This window comes from Rousettus aegyptiacus, unplaced genomic scaffold (genome assembly GCF_014176215.1).
Source record: "Rousettus aegyptiacus isolate mRouAeg1 unplaced genomic scaffold, mRouAeg1.p scaffold_m13_p_8, whole genome shotgun sequence".
Lineage (NCBI taxonomy): Eukaryota > Metazoa > Chordata > Mammalia > Chiroptera > Pteropodidae > Rousettus > Rousettus aegyptiacus.
In genome coordinates this window covers 38,936,988-38,962,935 of record NW_023416311.1, presented here as the reverse complement: position 1 = coordinate 38,962,935, position 25,948 = coordinate 38,936,988, and the positions used below count along the sequence as shown (strand labels likewise).

The 25,948-nt window shown below is 33.6% G+C and overlaps 1 pseudogene; it reads right to left on the bottom strand.

Annotated features, from left to right (window-relative positions):
• Positions 1-5,828: 5,828 nt before the first annotated feature.
• LOC118607059 lies at positions 5,829-5,944 on the bottom strand (annotated as a pseudogene).
• Between the last annotated feature and the right edge of the window lie 20,004 nt (positions 5,945-25,948).

Here is a 25,948-nt window from a genome sequence, read left to right as displayed (position 1 = left end):
AAATATTTATTTTCCAGTTCTGATTAATCTGATGGCTTTGAGCAATGACACTATCTTTGTCGGCTGAGTGGGCAACTGGGTAGGAAATACTTCATTCAAGGAATACAGATAACTATAAGTAATAACAACCTATATAATGAAGATCTACCAAAGAACACATATTAAATAAAATTTCATATATCCAGTTGGAAAGAGACTTTTTTTTTTAGCACCACTTGTATTGCATATTGGAGAAATCAGAAAGAGAATCTAATCATTTAAAATTGTGAAATTTGCATCAATTTAGGCATAATAGATCAGTCTCCTAGTAAATCTCCAAACATACAATTCAGTGTGTAGGAATACAAAGGTGAATACATTATTGAGGTGATTTAGCTAACTTAAAGGTGTTAAAGTGTGACCATCAGAGCCAAAATAGATTCAGAATTTCAAAATCCAGTTTCCCTTTCTTAGTGAAAATACATTTCTGTCTTCCATAAAAGCATGTTGCTTCATATAATGGGTTCAAAGTTAAAATTTCAATGATAAAAATTTTAGAAATAATTCTGTGAAATTTTTACTCCTGCTATTTGGTAATGTAGACTGTGAAATAATTTTTTAAAGATATAAGAAAGCTAATTTTGTTCTCTTGTTTTTTTCTTTCAACCTAGAAGAATGTCTGTCTATATAGATAGATGATTGATTGATTGATTGATAGATAGATAGATAGATAGATAGATAGATAGATAGATAGATACACACCAGCAAAAATATAGGTTACAAACTGAGAAATAGTAAACCATGATCAAATGCAATGGCGATAAGGCAGAAGAAGGTAAAGAAGAACTAGCTAGGGATTTTGACTTTTTCTAGATTCTAGGTAGGTCAATTTCATTCTACAATATGAAGTGTAACTAGAAAACAAAGATACATTAGGAAACCAAGACTGAGTTATTCTTAGTGTGGTCTTAGAATTCATAGGATCATTGGACACTATAGACAATAATGCACCAAACCAGGAAGTAGAGGACAACTAAGAAAATTCAAGTGTTTTTAAGTACCTATATGTAAAATCTTACATTAGGTGTTACCGAGAGTTACCTAAAAGTACTAAACAATTCCTAGCCTCAAGGAACCATAACCTAGTGAGAGGAAAAAACATGTTCAAAATTAATTTTAATACAAAGTAAGTGTATACAAAGGAGATATAAGACTTCATTTTTAATATAATCAAAAATAATGTTTAAGTTTGATTTTATTGAGATTTGAAGGGGATGAGAGAAAAGACACAGGCAGTGATAATTACATGAAAAGTAGTTCCTTAAAGCAACTCTAAAGTAAAAATTGGCAATATTTATTAAAATGAAAAAAATACACATTCTTTATGACCCAGAAATTTCACTTTTTGGGATGTCTTCTAAAGCAACACCTGCTCCTGAGTTTAACGAGACATGAGCGGAAATGTTCATTGCAGTATTCTCTTTAACAAAAGAAAAACTAATGCCAACTATATGGTGGATACAATTTTCCTAGCAGGAGAAATAACCAACTGTCAATTTTGCTAATAGCACCCTTATTTTATTTTGTGGAATCACCTCTAGCATAAGTTCTGATAACTTTAGATAATGGTTGAACTCATGTCAAATTAAGTTCTCTTGTTCAAATTCTCTTTTGACCTTTATCTCTGAGCAGAGTGACAAGAACTAAAATAATAATAATTATTAAATATTATATATTATATGTTATACATATGGGGATTGTTGACTCCAAAAATATCCTGTCCGACAAGATTGTTAATTGTTCCTGCTGCCTCAACACTCAGAGATGTTCAGATTTTGCTCTTATTAAATCTGATTTGGAAGGATTCCAATAATTTTTCAAATAAATCATCTTTCTTCAAATGTTGCCCCAAAATAGTTTCAATCTTAGATGAAATATTTATGATACAAGATCGATGTGGTAAAAAGCAATATATTTTCTATATATCAGTAGGGTAATTTACAAGGAAACCATTCTTAAATAAACAAAATTGATAAAAATACATAGGAATAAATCTATTAAGTTTATGAAAAAACTAGTAAAATTATAGTACTTCACCAAAGGACAAAACTAAGACTTAATAATCCAGAGTTACATCCTTTATTTCTGTATGGAAAGACAGAAAATATGTCAAAATGCCCATTCTTTATAAAATAATGTATAATATTAATGTAATCCCAATTAAAATTTCAACAAATTTAAACTGAAATGTTTATTTTTAAAAAATATGGAGGAAATATGTGACAGAAGAGCTAAAAATCTTTTTATAAGGACAACTACAGGGTACTAGAAATGTAAGATATTAATATACATTCTGTTTGAGAAATTTTAAGAGTGATTTTGTTGTAAAAGTGTGCAAACATACTAATGGAAAACAATGGAAGGTCAGGAAGCAGACTCATATCTTTGTGATTAAATTGATGATAGCTGTAGCATTACAAGGTGGTGAAATAAAGAGTTTCAATATTGAGTTTTGGAAAAAATTGTAGCAAATAAAGTTACATGCCTATCACAAAACATGCTTCTAAATAAATTCCAGGTATATTATAGAATCAAAATCATAATCTAAATTTATAACTATGATAAAATATTTTTAAATGGACAGACTTTCTATGTTGACTGCAAAAGCACCTTTCTACATAAGACAAAAAAACAATAAAAATCAAACAGAAAACAGAACTCATAAAGGATAAGATTGATGGTTCTTTTATATGTAAAATCTTTTAAATTATTTCAAAATAAAATATACATCATAAGCAAACTAAAGAAAGACAAATCTCAAGATATAGCTTAGAAACAGATTGAGGAGGAGATTGACTACCAAGCCGAGCACAGTGAATTTTCATCTGCAAGCAACTGGGAGTCATAAAAGGTTTCTGACAAGGAGAGTAGAATGATCAAAGATGCCTTTTAACAAAGGAATGTGTTCATCCATATAAAGGATGAATTAGAGCTGCAGTGGCAGGCCAGGTGGGAAGGAGAGTGCTGTGCACACAGCTGTTCAGTTAGGAGTCAAAAAGATCAATTATGAAGCAGTTGCATAGTCTAGGCAAGAGAGAGAAAGGACAACTATGGTAACTATGGAATGCTAAGAATCATGTCACAGAATTTGAGAATTGTAGTAGAGGTAAGAGAACTAACATTTATTGAATGTGTATTTTAGATACTCTAATTTGCCCAACAACACACAAAAAATATGTTGCTAAGTCTGATTTCTTGGATGCCAAACCCATGATTTTTTTCCACCTATATATCCCAAGTTGCCTCATAAATAACCTACCCTTAGGCTAGGTGTGGCCACCCTTGGTTCAGCCAGAAATTATCAGGGTCAAAGCATAAGACAGGAGTGTCTGTGAGTGAGGTGCATGCAGAAGAGGGCTATTTCATCAGAATGAATTGCTCAAACTCTGCATGTTCCAAAGAAAGGCTTATATTCGTAACTGGCCTTTTATCAACCCCTGGAGGATGAACTTGGAATATTCTGCCAGAGAGAGTGTTTTTGCATGCCTGAGACTTTGGGCCATGCAGTACCAGTTTGAAAATCTATGCTAACAATGTAGCAAAAGCAGATGAACACCTGCTTTTACTCCAGGGAGCTAGAATCTGAGAAGCTGAAGTTGGAAACATGGATGCTGCTGCACGCCTATGCGACTGACCCTCAATAAAAACCCTGGATATCAAGACTTGCATGAACTTTCCTAGTTATGTGTTATCATATATTATTATTGGGAGAATAAAGCAAGTCCCTATGCAACTACGTTGTGAGGAAATATCTGGAAGATTGTGCCTCAGTTCTTCTGGACTTCTATCTTTTCCTTTTTGTAATTTTACATTGTAATCTTTCTCTGTAATAAACCATAACTGTGAGTATAATAGTTTGACTGACTCCTGTGAGTCTTCAGCATATTGTTGAGACTGAGGGTAGTCCTGGGGACCCCCAACACTGGGCAGTTACCCTATGAAGGAATAATCACTGATAGTTATTATGTTTCTAGGATGACTAGTGAAGGAAAGTAAGAAGAAATCTGAGAGAGGAAACAGAAAAAACATTTTGGAAAACAAGGGAGGGTGGGTGGATGGATGGATAGGTCGAAAGATGATAAATAGATAGGGAGATAGATAAAAGAAAAAGAAAGGAGAAAGAAAGAAGAGAGAGAGAAAGAGGGAGGGAGGGAGGAGGGAGGGAGGGAGGGAGGGAGGGAGGGAGGGAGGGAGGGAGGAAGGAAGGAAGGAAGGAAGGAAGGAAGGAAGGAAGGAAGGAAGGAAGGAAGGAAGAAGTAAATGAGGGTGAAAGAAAGGACAGAAGGGGATAAAGAATGAAATTAAGTGCTTGAATGAGGGTATTTGAAAATCAGTGATACTCATGAAGAAAATAGTTTCAGTAGAATGAAAACAAATTACAAAAGAGTTTAAGAATCAGTAGGATATAAGGAAGCAGGTCTTAAATGTAGATTATTCACAAAATTTAGGGGGACAAAGGAAAGAGGGCAGAGTTTAACTCAGTCAGGGATACATTTTCTTTTTAATAGGATAGTAATAGGACATGTGAGTTCAATCACAAGACCTTGATTTAATTTCTGCTCTACCACTTATTGACTATGTAATTAATACTTGTTACACAATTTCTCTGGACCCATCATCACATCTGTAATGAAATGGGCTAATCCTATTAATATTTGCTTTTCCATGTACTTATTAAGAAGATCAAATGATAAAATTCTTGTGAAAATACTTGGAAAAATCTAAAACACTAAACAAACTAAATACGATGCAGTATTTTTTACTTTCATTTTATATGTAAATAGTGACAAGAGAAAAGTTCTGAGATGTCCTAAATTCAACTGTTGCAAGCTAGGAGGTGGGAAGAAGAGACAAGTGAGGTTAATCAGTTAACAGCTGAAAGGCCAAGAAACCAACAAAAGACTGCTCACATTCCTGAACATACACTGAAGCTTTTGAGTTAACTTCCAGGCTGATACTGCAGCTGTTATCCAGAAACAATGGCTGACCACCAGATGTGACCACATCCTGCTTATGCATGGACTTTCTGGCCTGTTGCCCATACCCAATCCAGAAGCATCAAATATTTCTTCCTTACAGATTAGCCACCTATTCTAGAACTGTCACTGTCTCTGCCCAACCCACCCCACCCTACCCCGCCCCCAGCCAACTACAACCAACATAAATTCTTTCAAAATGATTTATGTCTTTCTTCCCCAAACTCATTTTATAAAAAGAGCCCCATGGACCCCAGGACTGTGGACACATCTTCTCCATCTAGCCCTGCTGCTGGTGCTTTAGACTACATGTCCCAGGACCTGGCCTTTTTTCTGGCTCGTATATGGCTCAGCAAACCCTTTCTTTCAGGGCAACCTTTGGTCTTAAGGTTGTGGGTTTAAGAACAGGAAATATAATAAGATGAAATGACAAAAAGAACTTAAAACACCCTTATTCTCTCCGGTTTCAGTTAATAGGTATTTAACATGTACATGTAGTAATGTACAAAAAAAAAAAAAAATGTATCATTGAGAGGCATAGGTCTCTTCACCATTGCTTGTGAATTCTTAGATTTACTGAAGAAACCACAAGTTGAAGCTTTTCATCTCCTATTATATTTATTAATAAACAGAAAATGCTTGCAATTTAGGTTGGAAATGAACCTCAAATATCACCCTTTGTGTGTGGGGACCTACTATTTAACAATCAAATAAAGATACTATAGATAACAAGGTTAATTCTAGAATATGATTTTCTAAGAAACTGGAAAGATTATAATTTGATTTGCCTTCTTTTTTTATTGTTATTATTTATGCCTGTAGTACCTGGTCTTCCTAGGTGGTCTCCCATCCAAGTACTAACCAGGCCCAACCCTACTTAGCTTCTGAGATCAGATATTGGGCTTTTTCAGGGTGGCATGGCCATAGACCATGGGACATGGCTCCACTGGGGCACAAATCTAGGACCTTCTACACGTAAAGCAGATGTGCTTACCGCTACACTATAGAACCACATACATTGATTTTCCTTCTTGATCGATATATTTTTCACAAAATTTAAACCAAAAACCATTTAAAATAATTGTATTATATATGCAAATTTCAAACATATACTGAGTTCAAATATCTTTTTTTTTCTGAAAACAGTTGAACTAGCTTACAGTTGAGTTGTTACTTTTTTTATGGCAAAGATCTTTTTCATATCTTTTTGATAAATGCCATCTCTGAAATTCTCTGGTCCCAGAAACATGAGGCTCTGTCACCTCTTGACCTATGGAGGAGAATACTACAGTCAACAGAACAGAGAATACTGAAATCAGTATCCACTGTGTGAACTCAAGGAGGAAACACTCTTAACTCTCAAAAGTTCACTTCTCAGAATTCGCATTATAAAACAAAATGTCCAGTTTCAAACTGGCCTCATTTAAGGATAGTTTCCCTTTAGTTTGCAGTCTAATAATGAAAGTGCTATACTACTACATCTCTTAAATCTTCCATGCTGTTTCTAATAAGGAAGATAGTGAGAGTGAATCCAACAAGGGGAACACAGAGGAAAGACCAGGAAACGGGAATATTGTGCAGACAAGCCCACAATGAAGCATGATTTATGTTGTAAATCATGCTGTTGTCCTTTCTCCTCCACACATTTTGATACAGTCTTAAAGCTGAGTAGCCCTTAAAGGGACAAATGCTAAAGAGACATCCTCATGACAACAGAAAGGAGAGCTGCCAACATTTGTGGTCTCAAGAACTAATTATAACTCAAGAACAAATTCAAGGTCAAAATCTATTTTTTTTTCAATTGTCTTTCATGGGTTGCAACAAATGTTTTATTTCAGAGAAAATAATTATTGAGGGAATTTTAAAATCTCTTCCTAGATCCTAAAATGTAAAATGTGCAAACACATCTGAATAAGACACATGTCTTTTTAAAATATATGTATGGTTGCTTATTTAATATAAACGAGTAGCTGGTTCATAGATTTGGCCTTTGGAACCCAACAGTGTTTCATTTCAGAAATTGTTTTTATTCATAAGCAAAGACAAAAAGACAGTCTGGCAGTCAGAGATAATTTTGATTTTTAAAATTTTTATTTTCAAGTGTATATTCGTGGTATCTTCCTAGAAAAAGCCAGAGTTACTCAATTCATAGTGACTGAACCTCATCCCAGTGAACATCCTATTGGAGTTCTGGCATAAACCAACTGCAGACTGCGAATTGAGCACACAGCATCTGCCCATAGTTTACTGCTTTCAGAGAACTGCTAGCATGTTGACGAACAATTATTACACTGGTGACAACAAAAGTTTTCTTGCTATTTTAAAACTCAGCTATCTAGTTGAAAGCTTCCTCTCCCTCCCTGCCTCCTACCTCCTCCCCTTCCTTTTCTTTCTCTTATCCTTCTTTCGCTCTTTCCTCCCTTCTTTCTTTCTTTCCTCCCTTCTTTCCTTCCTTCTTCCCTACCTCCCTCTCCCTTCACTCCTTCCCTCACTCCTTCCCACTCCTCCTTCCTTCCAAATAGAAAGGTGGAAATACACCAACTGAAAATATATTATGTTAGAAAAAAAGGGCAGATTGGCAATAAAAGAGCTAAGTGATGCTTGCTGGTGTGGTTAAATAACTATTGAGAAATTTTGTTTTTTGTTTTGTTTTGGTTTTGTTGGTGTAACATTAGGCCAAACGGACTTGGTGGGGCTATCAATTGAATACATATTTGAATTATCTTTTAAAGCATGAATTTATTTAAACTTTATTTGTAAATAGTCCCCACCATTCCAGTAATGAAGATTGGTATTGTTTAAACAACACTTTCAAAAATTAAGTATCTTATCAGAAATTATTAATTTCTGATAAGATACTTGATAAATCTCTAAATATTTTCTCTTAGTTTATGAAAATCTCTGTTACTGTCAAAATAAAATCTAAATTACTATGTGCATAAGGAGAACAGCAACAAGAGTACACAGAGATTATTAGATTTTCACCTATGTAATTATTTCCTTACTGTCTCCCCTTTTCCCTCACCAAAAACAATATGCTGCAAAATATATTGTTTGTTTTCTATTTACCAATTAATTCAGACTAACGTTCTCTTCCTTAGAACCACGACTCTCTGGCAGATATGAGAATTGGGTAACCAAATATCTTATTCAAACGCTGAGGAAAGTATCATTGATGAGATTCACCATCACAGTTCATGTTGAATAAAGCTATGTTCAATCACCATGGGTTCTAAAAAGTCCTTGCTATTTTTCTATTTTAACTGCATTTCCATTAATACCCGAGTAAGGGAGTGATAAGATTCATTTGACCTACCTAGTAATATGGGACTTGCCTGGGACCCACTGGCCAGACAGAGACTATATTTCCAAGCTGACCTTGCAGCTAGATGTAGTCATGTGACTCGTTTTCATGTCTGGAATGAGAGTTTATTGGTTTGTACCACATCTAGGCTAAAAAATGTTTTTTTTAATTGTTGTATCTCCTTAACAGGCTTTCTTCCTTTTTACTGCCTGGAAAGTTAATGAGAAGAGTGACCTTGGAAGATTATCCCCTGAAAATGGCAGAGCCATTCTCAGTCTGGGTCCTTAAATGACTAAGGAGAGCAGTATCGTCTGTCCTACCACCATGATAATTATGTGAGAGGGAAATAAACTTTAAATCACTGAACCGTCCAGGTCTTTTTGTCATAGCAACTAGCACTGCACTCACTAGAAGAGTAAGAAACTGTATTGTTTAAAAAGAATCTATAAAAACATCACCAAATGCTGCTGAGATTGTGGAGTAACAGCGATGCTCGTTGACTGCAGGCAAGGATGCAAAATAGTGCAGCCACTTTGGAAGATAGCATAGCAGTTACTTATAAAATGAAACATTCTTCTTACCCTATGATCCAGCAATAGGTCTCCTTTCTATTTACCTAAGAGAGTTAAAAACATGGTCAAACAAAGGCCTACACATGGAGGTTTATGGCAGTTTAATTCATTAATGTCAAAACTTGAAAGCAACCAAGATGTCCTTCAATAGGTGAATAGATAAGCAAACTTTGGTATATCCATACAATGGACTATTATTCAGTGATAAAATAAATGAATTATTATGTCACAAAAAAGACATGGAGAAAGAAACTTTAAATGTATATTCTTAAGTGAAAGAAGCCATTATGAAAAGGCTATATATTCTATCATTCCAACTATATGACATTCTGGAAAAGGTGAAACTATAAAACAGTGAAAAGATCAGTGGTTCCCCAGGATTCCAAGGAAAGTTGGAATGAATACTTAGAGCACAGGTAATATTTAAGGTGGTGAAACTATTCTGTATGATACTATAATGGTATATACACATCATTATACATTTACTCAGAGCCATAGAATATACAATACAAAGAGTGAATCCTAATGTAAACTATGGACTTCACTTAATAATAATTGTAACAATATTGGTTTTTTCGGTTTTAACAAATATATACCTTGTTAATACAAGATGTAAATAATAGGGGAAATGAGTGAAGTACTTTCTGTTCAATTTATCCGAAAACCTAAAATTTCTCTAAAAAGAAGTGATTATTTTTTAAAATCTATGCTTCGTTTTCATCATTAATATATCTATGTGTGCGCACACACACGCGCACGCACACACACACAGACGGAGGCAGACACAACAGAAGACCTGATGAGAAGGTGAGGAGAGACATAACTATAGAACCTAGCTGACAAAAAATGATGAAAATGGAACAATGGAAACATGAAAAGAGAGGTAGTTGAAGCATCAGTGAGACGGCAGAGAGAGTATACAAGCCATTTATGCTTGCGTAGGAAAAAAGATTTAGACCCCGATGTTGATGGCTGTCATCTCACCCTACTAGTACTGTCTGCTTGTTTGTGAGTGGAAAACTCCACAGTGGTAGTACACTCTCAGTATCATTAGATTTCTCATGACCTCTTCAACAATATCACTGTTACTTCTTGAGTTTGAATGACAGGATCATCAAATAAGCTGACCCCCTAAGCTAGCGATATCTCCTTAGACCAAGCCTTAACTGAGAACTTACAAACACTCCTTCACAGAAATCATTTAAACATATGGTCCTAGCTCTTTTTCTGATAGAGGCCCCAGACCTCCATCAGATGTCTCAGCATTTCTTAAAACAATCACCACGCTAGTCATTGTACCCGCACCTGGATACTCTGGAATTCGTTATAAAATATAGCAGCCAAGGATGTGGTAGGAAGTGGAACTATCATCTTCACAACTTACAGCTTTCTATGAGGTCAAATTGCCTAACCAAAATTGTTTGAGAAACATGCAAGATCTAACGAGGACCTGAATAATACAGACATGCTTATGGAAGACAAGTGAGAAGTGTTTATTTCTTGGAATTAACCAAGCTTCCCCAAATAGATTTTTGTTAGCTCTTGACCCAGAGTTTTAGATGTATGTACAATCTATTGTTTCCATAGTTTGCCTCAGCCTCACTCAAAGCCCTAGGGTGGTTCTGGATAACTTGTGTGGTCTGCTTTTTTTTTTTTTTTTTTTTTAGATTTATAGTTTTCAGTTCTGTTAGTTTTTAACCTTTACAGATAGATTTTTATAGCTTCTTTTTGTTGAATAATTCTTCTCCTTCTTTAAGAGATCAGAGTGCATGGGCAAAGGCTTTGTGTTCCCTGATGTAGGTCAGCAAAAATATTGCTTGAGAAGATACCAAGACTTTTATATATAAAAAAATAGTTTTCCAGCAAAAGGGCTTAAAAGAAATAAAAACTATCATGAGTCCCCCCCCAAATAATTTAAAGCAGCAGTTACACTGCTTCAGTCACTATGTCTCAAAAGAACCTAAGACAATGGAAACAAACAAGCTATGTAAAAGTGCCTCACAAGAGAAAGTCAATAAATAGCATTTTCTTTTAATCCAGGAATCTAAGACCTGGAGTTTGGGTTACTGTCAATGGTTCCAATTGCAGAGACCATTTCATAACATTGGAAAATCATAGGAGTAAATACTACCACTCCCAAAGTGCACTGATACTTTTCATTGATGATATTAATTCAGCCACAATGAGTGTGCATTAATCCACTTCGAAATGCTATCACCCTGTGAGTGCCTGACCCCTGGTGTCTAAAAAGAATATTTGTCCAAAATGATTTGAGAACAAAATGATGGCCAATAAAGTGGTGCCTACATGAAACCAAAGTATAGTCCTAATTTAATAGAATAACCAGAACAGACAGCATTTGAAATTTTAGTAAATCACCTCACTTGATGTAAAATTTCCTACGGAATAAATGCCAAACAGGGAAAATCAACTTTGGTACCTATTTTACATGTTCTGAGATTCAATTTCCAACATGGAGGCTGGGAGGTTCGCCCCTACACTAACAAACAAATTAATATCCTACTGGCGTCTAAGAATTCAATTCAATTCTGGTGCTACCCGTAGATAGCATCAGATTCCACAGGTTAAGGGTTCAGTCCTCCATAACTGCCCCAAACCCTCTGAATACACCTCACTTCAGATGCCAGTCACAAGCCCAGGCTGTTACCTGTGCTTCTGATACCAGTTATAAATTGGAAGTTCCAATGACCCCCTCCTATTAAAGATGACATTTACAAGTCCAGGTTATTATCTGCACTTCTGACCAACCAGCTATAAATCAAAGGTTCCCACAAACTCCACTTTGGGTTCCATTAATTTGCTAGAGCACCTCAAAAACTCATAGAAACATTTTATTTACCAGATTACCAGTTATGATAAAGAATGTAATTCAGGAAGAGTTAAAGGGGAGAGACACATTGAGCAAGGTATGGGAAAAGGGTGCAGAGCTTCCATGGCTTCACCAGGTTCTCCACTCTCCTTGACCTCCGCATGATCATCAACCTGCAAACTCCCTAAACGCCTCCTTTTCAGCTTTTATAGAGGCTTCACTAAATAGACATAACTGATTAAATCATTGGCCATTGTTGATTGATTCAACCTCCAGCCCCTCTCCTCTCTCAAGAGGTTAAGAGATAGGACTGAAAATTCTAACACTTTAAACACTTGGTGGGGCGGGGGGAGGAGTAATAAAATAAAATGTTAAAAAAAAAAAAAACTCCTTGGGAAAAATAAATAAATAAATAAACAAACACCTGGCTGGCTCCACTGGCAACCAGTCCCCATCCATAGGTGCTTCCCAAAAGCTACCTCCTTAACATAACAAGAAACGACTTTGTCATTCTTAAAACTTTGGGAATTCCAAGGGTTTAGGGAGCCTTAAGCCAAGAACTGTGGACAAAATATATATGAGAAATATATTTTGCTCATTTGAATAACCGAATAGATATTTCTTATAAATTTCAAAGTTGCACTTTTATTCTTCACTGCAATAGGAAAAGGCAATTTAAGTTGACTCTTAAAAAAAGCCATTATGTTACCTTAGTTTGCTTTCAGTATTTACTTACCATGCCCATTCCAAAATGGAGTGAATTTTTACCTTCAGATCCCTATAGATTAATTATTCCCTGATTCTCAGCACTGTCTCTGAAGGATATATGGATTCAAAATCCGGCACTGGAAAGTCGGCTTTTTTCTTTTGTTGTGAGGATGCAGGCATTTCATAATTTCATCAATGGCCTAATTACCAATATTCACAAAGAAAGTGTTTTTTAAGATTTTTCCATTCAGAGAATAAATAATGATGCACACCATAGAGTCAAAGCAAGTTACAAACACCATAGACAGGGGGCAGGCTCATCTTCCTATAATAACCTAATTCATTCAACTACTGCAGAACTTATAGAACACTCAGGATTATGGACCCAAAATGAGATTTTGGAAAGCATGTGAGGTCCCTAAAAATGTCTGAAAGAGTCATATGAGATACATTTCCATACAAAATAAACATTTAATATTTTTTCAAGGAGAGTACAAACCTATTTCTCTTTTGGAAAATGAAACATCGCTGAATTACATGTGTTTACAAATTCTAGGTTGATTTCCAAAATAATAAATGTTGCCTGTTTATTCACAGAATTTTTCAAAAGAAAAATGATGTAGTACCTGTATTTGTGCACACGTGCAAATACTTTATACACTATATAAGCAGTGACTACATAGTATTTGTTGGTTTTCTGGCTTCGATTTTTAATAACAACAGTTTCCACTCATAATCTGAAATAGCAACAGCTTGAAGAATCATAATATAGGCATAATTTCCAGTCTAGTGGACAGATATTCCATGCAAGTACACTAAACATACATAATTTCTGTACAAATTGTATAAAAATTTGCATCTGTGACACAATAGAAATGGCAAAGACCCAGGCTACTGATTCTTTGCTTCACTGCCTTTAATGTAAGTCTTATACCAAAGTAATGTGACAACAGAAAATTTAATATTAATTTTGTGTGAGCCATTCAAACCTTTTTCTCACTTACAAAAAGACATTTTTGTGATTTTACCTAAACTAATATCACCTTATCAGAAATATCATTCTTTGGGTTTATGTACATTAAACTAGAGCACTGTGAGAGGAAAAAAAATTTGTACGCTAATATTACCTTTAGTCTAAAGTAAAATAATAAAGCTTCTGCTTGGTAAAATCAACCTTTTACAAAATGTAGCAGTTGATTTCTTTTTCAACGGTTGATTTTTATTATATTCCATAGTCAAGGACTCAAAGTGAATTTAAAGATTATCTGCAATATGTATTCTTAGAATAAAACCGATTCATTTATAAAAATAGTTTTGGAACTATTTCTGTAAATGTATCTTACAGTTTAACATCATCAGTAAAAAGAAATCATGCATTTTCAGTGCTGATTATAGCAAAAATAAATTATAATGATGAAAGTGATTTTCATAGCAACATAAATACACTAATTGTAATAGAAAAATATGGATATGGAATTAATTGTGATATTAAAAAATAGAATAGAAAACAATTTTTTTCTCTTGGACTTATGTTTGTGCCCTTGACTCTTCCATTGTTCGACAATAGCCTCTTGTTCATGTCATCCCAAATTTACCATTTTCCCCATGTAGAACTTCCTTGTGTGTGAGTAGAAGTAGTAGTAACACTCTAAAAGAAAATTTCATTTTCTATTCTTAATATACCAATTTTACATCCTGTCTGCTATAGTTTAAGACTGGGGTGGACCTTTAATAAATTGTTTCTCCTCTGGAAGGCAAATATCTGCTATACCGACACTTCAGAAAACAGCTTCTGGTATATTCGTGGGTCTTTAACCCTAAACTTAAAAAGCAAACTTTTAATCTGAAAATGACCTACTGCCCTGGCTACCCTGGGGCCTCATGGTCCTTTATGAGACACTGTCTAGGCCTATGCTTGAGTCCATGCAACTCTTGTGCCCTATCTTACCTGTCACTCATTATTTCCTAGGAAAAACAAATTGAGAATAAAATCAGTTTTAAAAAACTCTTACTATTAATTTAATAATGTAAAAGTGTCAGCATTCCTGCCCTCTAATACCATCCAACACAGTGCCATTTCCCAAGATACTGTAGTTCATTAGCTGAATAAAAGCAGCTCTGCTGGTATAAATTTTTTAAGATAAGTTCACCTTTCTCAAGGAGCAAATGAAAAGGGCAAAGCATGACAATTTCTCATTATATAATGGGAAATTTATTCAAGACTTTTTTTTCCATTTATCACTGAAGACACATTATAATTAAATGCCTTCATTTGCACATAAGTAGCCTACAAACCTTTTTTTCTAATTCCCCGGGTATTTACAGTGTGTTTCTCTCTAACTATTTTATGCTTCATTTTTACTCTCTTCACTTATTAAGCAGTTTGACTAAGAACCTGCATTAAGAACATTGGTAAAGACAAAGGGGCTGGTACAGAATGATTTTCATTAAGTCCTGCACAGGTAAACAAAATCAAAATAAGAGAGCTAAGTTATCAAAAAAAAAAAAAATCTATGTATTTCTACTCCTTAATTATCAATATGCTGAGCGATCACTTTTATGACAATATTGACAAAAAATAGAACACTAAAAATTATTGAAGTTTATTTCTAAACAATTTATTATGTCTTCAGTACAAAATGATAGTTATTTTCCTTAAAATTGAAAAATTCTATTACCTAAATAACTTGGAAGCCCAGGTATACATGCCTGATCACATTACATGCCTTCTCTTTTTATTTACATAGATGTTGTTAGGTTTGCACCCAGAATAAAAAAAAAAAAAAACTGTCATGAAATTTTTCATTATGTTAAGAAGTAGTATTTTTAGAGGCCTAGCACAGAAGTATATTTCTTTTTCATTTGTTTCACTTTATAGCATAAATATTTCAATTGTCCCACTTAATTTCTCAGTTGAATTATGTGTACCAATCATTATGCAATACAAAGATCTAGGCAAAGAACTTGAAAGTGTGGGTTCTAGTCAAGATCTGGTTGACCTTGAAGAAGACTAATAACTTTGGATTCCCATATTCTGAAAAGCTCCATATAAATATGACTAGTAGTAGTAGTAGTAGTAGTAGTAGTAGTATATATTGATCATTGATCTATAAAGTGAAAATGTTCAACTGGATGATCACTAAGGTTATTTCTATCTCAAAGTCTATGACCATTTACTCAAATATATATAGTACATTTTTCATTACTTTAATTAATTTCAAACATGATTATGCTCAAGAACAATTACCTTATATAAGTCACTAAATAGACAATATCTTCTATATAGATATTCAGAGAATATTCTTATATTAATATTCAACATGAGTACAGAATTTGATTTGAATTTCTTCTTTATTTAACAAGATGAAGGTTATTTCCATAGGTCATTTGAAAGGTAATTTTCCTTAGATTTTCAATAAAAGCATGAATTTTACTCAAAGTTTGAACTCTAGGTCAACATTCTAAAGGTAATGAGTAGAAAAATTGATTTTCAAGAAGGGAAATCTTTAAATTCTTGACTTTATAAAGTTTTTCTTGCTGGGTTTTCCATATATTTCTTAATTAAACCTGTACTATCTGATTAGTGATTTGCAACTTTTAAAAACTATAGAAGCTTTCTTTAAAGAAGTTACATAAAAGAATGGTAACAAAATGTATGTGAGACAGAAAACCATACATCCCAGAGAAATTTACAATCGAATGTCCTCAGAATCTTTTCCAAAGTTTATGAATATACAAGGGGTCAGTAATACTAACGTAAGAGAATTTCTATAGAGAAAGATCTTTCATAGTACCTTGTCTGTCTTCTCACTCTCTCTGGAAGATAGAAAGGAGAGGCGCTTCCTGTCTGTTTACATTAAGGTAAGCTATGAAAGTTTTAAGAGAATTATTTAGAGATCTTGGGCTTGAAGGGTACAGGGACTAATGTCTGACTCTTATCTGCAAAAACTAAAGCAGCTAAGAATTTTCATCTGACTCTCAAACAGGACAACCTAGGGAACAAGACATGAGCTGACTAGTGTCATCAATGACAGAGCCAGGAGTAGGTGGACTGTATTGGGATCAATTTGCTGCTGCACTGAGATCATTTCTGAGTTAGTTCTAGGTAGGTATGTGAGTTTCCTGTGGGAGAGATGAGGCCAGAGGAAGAATAAGACAGCAAAAGATCTCAGCAGAAAAAATCTAGATGTTTATCATCAAGAGCTGAGAAATTAACCCAAAGATAACACAGGGAATAGAGTCAAAATAATGCCAACCCTCAAGTTTCTGCAAAGATACTCTAGGATCGAAAAAGTGATATTTAATTTTCATCAAGGCCAACTAAGAACATCAGCTACAATCATCTTTAAAACCAAATTCAGAGCTTTTGTCAATATCCTCAATTTTACTTCTAAAAATTAATTGAAACTGTTTGCAAGTTAAAGTGGTATTAAAAATAACCTATTTAGTCTCTCAAAGAGAACATAAAAGGCATGATTCCAGCTAGAACTACCATCTTGGGGCAAGAGAAGAAGATTATCCCACTGAATAAAGTTTAAAGATAATGAAAAATATAAATAAAATTATACTTTCATTACTTAGGACTCTGCTTTTTCAGGGCCCAGTCCACTATCTTAATTCCACTCCTCTCAATATACTTCCAAAAACACTCCACCTCTCATCACACATTATTTGAAACTACATTGTGTATCATCATTACAACAAAAGACATTCTACATATCCAAAGTTAATCAAATTTATCCTTTTATGATGACCCAATATGTAAAATTTCACTGATATAAAATTTTTAAATCAAAGCATAAACAAAATAGTAAAATTTTAAATTCATGTTTATACATTTAAACAGAATTTCTAGATATTCTGAGAGTTTGAAGCCAGAAAACTTTCCCATGACTTAGAAATATGGCATAAGAGAATATCCCAAACCAATCCATTTACCTCCAACAAAATTTTGTAAGAGAAAAAACTTCTTGCAAGGTAAAGACACTGACTCTTAGATGGGCTGAAGGTAAAAATGTGGATTTGTGGCGAGAAGGTATACTATACACAACTAGAAATGCAAAGAGTAAAGACTTTAAAACAGAAATAAAACCAATTAAAATAGAAAAAAATCACATATTATTTAAGATAGAGAATGATTTCTAGGCTTTATCTAATGGAATTGTCTTTACTATGCACAACTGTGATACATTTATAATTTCATTTACATAAGATAAGGAACAATCCAAACAAGCAGCCATGGAAGGAACAAAAAAGAAAATATACGGAAAAAAAAAAAAAAAAACACCATAAACTCAAGTTCTGATTTATCTTTGGTTATCCTGTATATTTTTAAGAACACAATTAAGAAGTATTCAATGAATATCAATAAGAAATTAAAGTTTGTGATATAATGTTTAATTGCATACATACTTATCAATTTTTTCCCCAGCAACTTCAGTTACAGAGATTATCTCTATTTGTATTCAGAATTAAATAAATGAAACCAATGACACAATAAATATATTCTTCACCTGAGTCTGAGTTCGAAAAAAGTGAATAATATATTTTAATTGATTTTAAACAATAAATTTGAGATCTCTTTGTGCAAAATGAAATGTTTTATACTAAACCAAATTATTGAGATGCATTACTTTTCTACTTAAATATAATCTTAATGTAATTTCTATATTTTTCCTCCAAAAAAAAAAAAAACCACTTGTAAATAGAATGAAGACAAAGAGATAAGACAGAATCCAAGAGAAAAGGAAGTCTCAAGCAAATGTTTTTGTGATTTGTTTGAAAACATATTCACTGAAAATATGATCAGCCATTTAGGGCTTTGATTAAACAAGATACAATTAAGTAGAGATGAAGGATCAAAAGCGTACAATGATAGAATTGGAGGTCAAGGTTACATTAATTATTTATATATGAACTAAGACTTTCAATGTTATCTAGTTTATAAGCTCCATAAAAATGAAGTCAAGACACCACATAGTAAAATGTTAACAACTGCATAAATATTACCAAAAACAGAAGTGACTTAGCCTATTTACTAGATAAACTGCTATATAAAACACACACACACATTCATGCAAACACACATACACAAATGTGCATATGCATGCATACACACACAAACTCAAACAAAAGAGAGAACTCTCCTGGAATGACAACTATTCACTTAGGGAAGAGACTTCACCAATATTTCGACAGTTCAGGGTCAGAGGGACGACCTTACTTCATTTAATCTTGCCTTGTATTTTTTTTTTTAATTCCATATTTTTTTTAAGGAAGCAACATTCATGTAGTTTCAATTTATTTACACTTAACTAATCAAAATGTTGCTTTCAATAATTCTAGATATGTAAGAAACAGAGACTTTTTTCTCTCTTTTTTTTTAATGATTGAAATTATGCTTTGGTATAAGAAAGCCAAGTTGAATCTTGAAAGGTATGCACTCAGGTCTCAGTTGAGCAGTGAGGCACTTCCACCAGATCATCCTTTTTTTAGGACATTATTGCTGCTAAACAATTTATCCTCTATTAGGTTTACCAAAATAGTGCACACTTTAAAAATGTTCGAACAGATATTGAGACTATAGATTTAATGGCTTACCAAAGATAATACAACCTAGCTGGTAAATCACATGCATTTTAAGTTGGTAAAATATTTGGGTGTGATACACACTGATGAGTTTGAAGACCCTGTGGAGACATTGCAATCTGTTGTGCAACACTGAGTTGATATTTACACGGGAGTTTTTTTCTCCATTTTAAAAATGTTAATTTCACAAACCCAAAGAGCCCTGAAAACAAACACTAAGTACGTAAAAATAATGATTCTATTTACAGCTTTTAGCAATGAATTTCTCAATAAAATTCAAATGCATCTGTTTTCTAAAGGATATAAAGGTGTTTCCATTATGTTATGCTCATTAAGTTGTAATAGCATCAAATGCTACAGTGAAGTATCTTAGCTGACTATGTATGCTAAGCCATTAAGTCATTATTTCTGGTACAGAATACGTTTAAGACAAATTGTCCTGCCACGGACTTAATCTATTTTTCAGATTGTGTGAACTTGGAGGTCACAGACCGTTACACTGTATGCAAAATTCATTCCCAGATATAATTTCTGTGGCCTCCATGATGATAAGCTATTTTATTGGTTGCCAACATTTAAAAACCGGGAGATTTTGCACACGAAAAAATTATATTTCAAAACTTTCTGAAAAATATGGGTTTGCATTATTTTAGAAAATAAGCTGCAGAAGCCGAGTGGTGGCTCCCCTTTTACAAGGTAATTTACTCTCAAGTACACTATGATTACCGCCATTTTCCACTGTCCTGAAATTATGAAGAGGAATATCAGTTGCTATTTGTGACAAGTCTTTTTGACCTTAAAACCTCACTCTGCCCATTTATACTACTGCCTACTCCCTATGAGAGGTATTTAAAACTTTGTTTTATCTGGTCAGTTTCTTCCTGTGAAATCCATACAACCTTCTCTATGATCACTTAATGTCTTCACTACTCACTCGAAAAATCTTCGACATTGGCTGACCTGCATTATCATGTATCTTTTAATATGTATTTTCTTTCTCCCCCAATGAACTGTAAGCACTACGAGAAGAGGAAGTATGTCTTATTAAGTACTTATAGTCTCAACTTTCAAAGTATGTCCAAAATATAATTATCTTAATAAATTATTGGTGGTGCTATTAGTGGTGAAACTTGAAATTTTCTTCAGTCATAATCTCTACCAAATTTTACATTCTTAAGGTGATTTGATACAACTGTCAATACTACCTAGAAATATGGTAACTTTAGAAAAGAGACAAGTAGTGTCAAATGATGCTCATTTGAGAATATAAAATATACTTAAGCTACACAAGGCACTGCAGTATTTAAAATATTGAGACTCTTTTAAATACTTAAAATAAAATTGACATTCTATGTCCTTACAGAGAAAGCCTGACAATTTGATTTCCACATTGTGTCATGTTCAGAGTTATTGATACTGGATTTTCCCTCCATTCTAAACAGCAACAGGCAACATATATGAAGCAAATGTCCTAAGATACTAAACAGGCAACATAAGTCTGTGAAACTCAAGGAAAAAAAAAAAAAAGACTCAAAGTGGATCTCTACACACATCTGGTTCTCTGCTAGGGAGCACTTCCTGCTATATAAAAGGAGGTAGAACCCAAATAAACTATCAATTTTCTGAGCTGAGGAAGCAGAAATCAGGGGTCATGATCTTGGTTTGTGGCAGGTATAAACCAACCAGGAGGTCATGGAAATGAGAGATCAATAGAAACACTGAGATAATAAACTTGCCACACATCTGTCTGACCACTAAACTACATATGAGTGTGGGAAACTCAAGAAAACTCAACCAAAATGAAAGCCAGGGGAGACTTGAGAACTTGCAGACTTTCAATATGTTCCTCTGCTCACACACAGACTGGGAAGCAGAAAGGAAAAATATTATAGCCTTAAGGTCTCTGAGCATGCAGAGCCTCTGCCCAAATCAGTGGCTGAGCACTCAACTACATAGATGCAGAAGCTATCTCTAGGGAGGCAGGAAAAAAATTGAGCAGAGATATCAGCGGCTATATGCCACTATGTAGATACAGATTCTGCCTTTAAATACAGGCAAGTTAATGAAATATACAAAAACAAAAACTTTTAGAGAAATAAAAACAGGATCCAGAGTTGCTGCAATGTGCTACTGATAGTATTTAGTTTTCAATGGAAAAGTAATAAATGTGACCAATGCACATACTCAGGAAACAAAGCAGAAACTGGTGTGATCTATGCTTTCTCGGCTCAGTGAAACCATTTGGGATGAGAATGCAAAGCAATTACTCTAAAAATGTTCAAGGGACATGCTGTTACTAAGTCAAATAGGGGGTATAAACAGAGAAATTACAAAGAACTAAATAAAAATTCAAGACATTTAAAGTAAAATAACAGAAGTGAAAGTTTCAAAAGACAGGCCCCAAAACAGATTTGAGATGGCAGACATAAGAAACAGTGAATTTAAATAAAAATCTTTAAAATTATCCAATCCCAAACAAATGAAATAATCTTGAATGCACAAGAAAACAGCACCACAAATCATAAATAAGAGAACAATAATATGACTTCTAATCAGAAACACTGCAGACCAAAAGGCATGGACAATATAGTCAATGTTTTAAAAGAAGAAAACCATCAACTAAGAATTATATATCCAGTTAAATTATTGTTTAAAAATAAAAGTAAAAACTTTCCTAAACGTGTCTAGGTTTTTGTGGACATAAATATATTTTCTTCTCTAATACTTTTTAATAATATGACTGTTTAAAGCTCAACTGTCTGGCTCCTAACAAAAATGAGAGAGGGAATTGAACTATAATGTTGTGAGTAGTATTTCAAATAAAGTGTTTTTAATAAAGATAATATTTTCAGTAAATATAGTATTTCAAAAATAGTGCTGGAACAATTAGATATTCATGTAAGGAAAAAAAAAAAAAAACTACCCTAATCTTAACATCAGGGCACAACCAAAAATTTCCTAAAAATAGATCATAGATCTAGTTGTAAAGTCTAAAACTATAAAATTTGTAAAAAGTATTGCATGAAATTATGTGACTTGGTTAGGTGAAAATTTCTCAGCATACAAAAACCAGGAATTTTAAAAATAATAATTTAATGAAAATTGAAAAATTTTGCTCTTGAAAAGAAACCATTAACAAAATGAAAAGGTGAGCCACAGATTAAGACTATTTATAAAAAATATATTTAATGCAGAAATTTTATTCAGAAAATAAAGAGAATACATATAACTGAATAATGAAAAGATTGTCAGCCCCACTAAAAAATGGGCAAATGATTTGAACATACACTTCACCAAAGAAAATGCACAAATGGCAAAAAGCACATGAAAATATGCTTAACATCTTTAGTCATTAGGGAAATGTGAATTAAAACCACAATGAGATATCACTATAACCCACTAGAATGGCTAAAATTAAAAAGACTAACATTATCAAGTGTTGGAGAAAGTGAAAAAGTGTTACGCTGGTACAACAATGTTTAGAATAGAAAATGGTAGAGTCATCTAGGAAAATATTCTAGAATTTTTGTTCACGATTAAACAAACACCTAATATGCAACCCAGCAATTTTATTCCTAGGTATCTACCCAGGGCAATGAAAACATATATCCACACAGTCTTGTAAATGAGTATTCATAGCAGAAATATAGATAATAGATAAAAGCTGGAAAAAATCTAAATGTCCATAAACAGGTAAATGAACGAAGTGGTACCAACAAACAATGGAATACTACTCATCAATAAAAAATAATGAAATATTGACACACATAACAACTTGAAAGCATTTCAAAATCATTGTGTTAAGTAAAAAGTCAGATAAATAACTACAAGCTACATAATTTCACTTATATGAAATTTCTATAAAAGGCAAAATGATAGTGATAGAAGACAATTGATGGTTATTCAAGTTCAGGAGTTGGGAGGTGATTTGTGAAAAAAAAAGACATCTGGGAAGTTTTTATTTGATAGATACATTATTCGAAATCTAAATAGCTGCATAACCGTCAATTTACTACAATTTACGTTACACTTAAGTGACTTTTATGGCATAAAATATTATGCTTCAATAAAACTGTTTTAAAAGTTCATATGTAAAATATGAAAAAATTCCGAATGTGTCAGTGCCTAATAAGAGAGCTTCAAAAAACATGATGCATCTACTGACAGACCTAAAGGAAGAAATAGACAGAACCACATTCATATCTGGAGATACTAACGTACCTTCAGATTGATAGACCTGGTAGACAAAAAGATCAATAAAGATATACAAGATTTAATGGGAGTGTTCATTTGTCAAACTTGACTTGTGTACTCAGGATTTGTTTATTTCACTGTAAGATTTATCTTAACAATGAAAACCTGAACCATTCAATAATGTAGTGGAAAGAGGACCAATAAAACTGGACAAAATGGTCAGTATAGAGGAAAATCAGAAATTAACATGACACAAGTTAGAAAAAGAAGAGCAAACAAACTCCAGATAAGTACACTAAACTTTCTAAGATACTTTTCTTTGTCACAGCTATGAAATGTCCATCTAGTCTAAAGCTCTCATGGCATTAACAAGATTTCAAGAACACAAAATGCTCATTTGGAAAAGATTACTGGAAAAGATGATAGATTTGACTTCAAAAGTAAACAAAAACTTACAAAAATGCCATCAGTCATTTTACCAACTGATGCTAAATAAGGTGAGAAAACATTCTTGAATCAATGTAATGTATAAAGCATTTGTGTCGTTAACATCTGAAGAACTAAAAAAAAAACAATCAAGAAAAAAATGAACAATCTCAATAAAAGCTGAAAAAAAAGATGATGCACAATCTTCAACAGAAAAAAAAATTGTTCTGCAAATACATGAAAAGATATTCATCTCAAGAGTAATTAAAAGAACAATTGAAATGTAATTGCATGCCACTGAGACAATTCATATTACATATATTATTATCTACAGTTATTTTTTGAGAAGTACATTTAAATGTACATTGTGTCTGCAAGGCTCTAACAGGAAAAAGCATACTAAAACTGAGTTATTGAAGGGAATTTAATAAAGGGATCATTTACAAAAGATATGAGTAGATTTTACGAACAGCGAAAAATAAAAACACCCTTACAAAAAGAATAGTGGGAGCAACTGCCACATCTAGGCTGGTAGGATCAAGGGAAGTGAGCAGTTGCTAAAATCCCCAGGGAAGAGGGGGAGCTATGTGGCACAGGCCAACTGACAGAAGCTATGGCCTTTATTGCACAGCCATTAGCTACCCAGCAGGAAGAAAGGCAACAGAATTAATAGTCCACTTCACTTTCCTCCTTCCTTCTGCTCTCCAGTGGGTGCTTACCTTCAGCTGAACTCAACCAGAAGCCAGCAGGGAATGGAGATCCACACAGGTCAGACTTCCAGGACACACAACTTGTGACACCAAGTGGAAAGTAGATGAGGATGGGCAAACACCAGATTATCCACAAAGACACATTCCTGCAAGGAGAAGTGGAGGCAGGGGGTTGATGCAATTTTCAAGACCTTTCACAGATAATTTAATGATGCATAGTAAGACCCTCAAAAATATTCTATTTCACTTAGTATTTCTATTTCTAGGAATGCATTCTAAGGAAAAAATGTGCACAATTGCTATACAATTATGCTTCCTGTAGAATTATTTATTTTGAAATATTTGAGATATTATTTCAACATTAAGTAAAAACCATATGACAGAAAAACACCTATCATGCATATTCTAACGGGAATTATCTAATGACACAGAAAACTGTTTACAAAAATTGTTAAATTAAGAAGCAGAAAAAAAGGATTATCTATACAGTGTGTTAGTACCCTGTGGGCAGAAGCTTTGCCTGTTCACTTCTGTATTTTCAGCATCTACAACAGTATCTAGCATATAGTGTATGGTATATGTAAGTATATGTGCATGAGAAAAAATTAAAGAACATATTACAAAATGTTAATCATGCCTCTTTCTAGATGGTATAATTGAGAGTGATGTTTAATTATTAATGCATGCTTTAACTTTTAAAATTCTTTTATGATAACAAAAAAAATCATTGAGGAAAACAAGGTAGTATATGAGTTTTGTAGCATCATTACAGGAACCCTGTAAAGCCTCCAGGATCCTGTGAGCTCTGCTCTGCTTGATCCCACTGAGGTCACTCTGCCATTAGTAGGAAATCCCCTAGGAAAACCTAGAGATAGGGATTAAAATCCCAGGGGAAAAAAATAATAAAAAATCTACTCCATCCTTCCAGCATTGGAAACAGTGGCAAAATTTTTAAACTGTTGGTAATTATAATTTCAGTTTCCTGAGGCTATACTGAGTTATCTGTAATGACAGGCACCTTAGCATTAAGTTTCTTTTCTATAAAAGGTATAAGATAGTTCACAAAGATGAGAGTGAACTACCTTTCGGTAAAGTTAAACATTATAATAGAACCATTATAAACACTTTCAAGGATAAACATTAAGATTCTAAGGGGTGATAAAAACCAAGTGCAAATTCTTCATTTTACAGATTTAGAAAACGAAGCTTGTGAGCATTCTGCTATTTGCTCTATTCTCATGGTACAGATAGGACAAGAAGCTCAGTCTGCTGAGTCCTGGTCTAACACATTACTACTTTTAGTATATAAAAACCAGTTTCCATGAAACAGTTCAAATCCCTTTCCATGTCAATCTAATTGAAACGAAAGGGGTATGTAATAGAAAACAGAGTTGAATTGGCCATTTAGAATTAATTTGCTCTCTGCATACATTTTAATTCAAATTAATTGTTATATTTTTCGATTGTCAGTTTTGAATTGTTCTAGGGAGCCTGTGGTTTCCTTGAAGGTGTCTGAGGGGTCAAAAGGAAGGTATATCAATCTAGGTCCAATCAGGAGACAAAAACCATGTAGTAGTTTAAACAATTTCATACAATTTATT